Below are 995 nucleotides of genomic sequence, written 5' to 3' on the forward strand. Positions count from 1 at the left end.
TATCATTTTAGGGCGTCCTTTCTTGGCAACTGCCAACGCGCTCATAAACTGTCGCGATGGTTCGATGTCTATGTCCTTTGGCCATCTTTCTGTTGAGGTAAATGTTTTCAAAATGATGAAACAGTTACCTAATTCGTCTATAGATGGGGAAGTTAGCATGATTGAGAGCTTAGCTTAAGATTATTTCAACAATATGTTTCCAAAAAATCAGATGCACCAATTCCTTTCCTTCGAGAATTCAGACTTCGACGATGACTCCTACTTAGAGGAAGTCAACGCCCTTTTCAAGTCTATCCCTATCTTAGATCCTTCTGTAGCTCCATCTTCCGAGTTTGAAGACTTCTTACCTAAATAGGTTTTCATTACTCAAGACGAGGACACGCCGAAATCCTTTTTACCCATTCCTCCCACCCCTGTGCTTAAACCTCTTCCTGCTGAGTTGAAATATATCCAGCTTGATCGGGATGGTAGTCATCTAGTGATCATATCTTCTCAGTTATCTATTGATGAAGACTGATAAACATATAAAATTAAATAGTTTTACTAATGAATAAAGCGATGAAACTCTAAATGCAAGTTAAACTAAAACTTTATCGTAACTCATGATTACCAAAGATTTCTACTCTCGATACTATTGAAGTAGAGTTGGAATAGAATATTTGTTCCACTCCTAGTTCTTTAGCATTAAAGTTTTCTATAATTGCGAATATATCCAAAGTCTAACGAGAGTTTTACGATAGGAATTCTAAGAACAAGATACTAACTATAATGATTCAACTACGAAATGCTACAAGATACTAAGGTTTGAATCTAGAATAAGAATTAGGGGGGAGTTGAATCCACCTTGAATCCAACTTAATAGACTAGCATAGATTGTTGTAATCCAATTCTCACGTTCTTACGGTAAGAATTGGTCGTTCTAATCCCTAATTATTTATGGCATCTCTACCAATTCATAACTAGTATGTGAGGACGTCCACCCATTCTCATGGCGA

The sequence above is a fragment of the Coptis chinensis genome, chromosome 6, assembly GCF_015680905.1.
Source record: "Coptis chinensis isolate HL-2020 chromosome 6, ASM1568090v1, whole genome shotgun sequence".
Taxonomy (NCBI): Eukaryota; Viridiplantae; Streptophyta; class Magnoliopsida; order Ranunculales; family Ranunculaceae; genus Coptis; species Coptis chinensis.